This window comes from Penaeus monodon, chromosome 27, assembly GCF_015228065.2.
Source record: "Penaeus monodon isolate SGIC_2016 chromosome 27, NSTDA_Pmon_1, whole genome shotgun sequence".
Lineage (NCBI taxonomy): Eukaryota > Metazoa > Arthropoda > Malacostraca > Decapoda > Penaeidae > Penaeus > Penaeus monodon.
Window position 1 is genome coordinate 25,891,217 of NC_051412.1, and position 595 is coordinate 25,891,811.

The following is a 595-nucleotide window of genomic DNA, read 5'->3' on the forward strand; positions in this document are numbered from 1 at the left end:
CCAGTTAATGGCTATGATATCGATTTTTTTTTTCATCAGTGTAGCGAGAATAGTAATTTAAAAAATGTATAATCACTTATGAGGTTGATGAAGATGATTGTGATTAATGTGATGGCATCGCTAAAAGTATATAAACAGATGAAATATGATAGAGATACATGTTGACTTATTTGATCGCGATAGCTATAAAACTGATTTGCATAGCAGTAATAATGGAAATGATAACAGTTACCCATGGCGATATTGGTAATAGCGAATGTGAAAAATGGAGTAATAATTTGATAAACATTAATCACAACTCATCGCCGTCACGTTCGTTTCGGAATAAAAGGAAGAAAGGGAAATGATAACAGAAGTCCTGGGTCAGATTCGGTCAGACGAATTAACGATAAAAATTACAACCTCGGAGCGTAGATGGGGGGGAGGGATAGAGACGACCTCCCCCCCCCTTCCTCCGTGATGACGCTCTCCCCCCACCCCTCTCCTTTTTTTTTTTTGGATTATCACAATCATTATCTATTTATCCCTATCGCTAATCAGGTCTTGGGATATAGGGCAAGGCAGATGTGCTCTCGTGGTCATGCAGGAGCGCGAA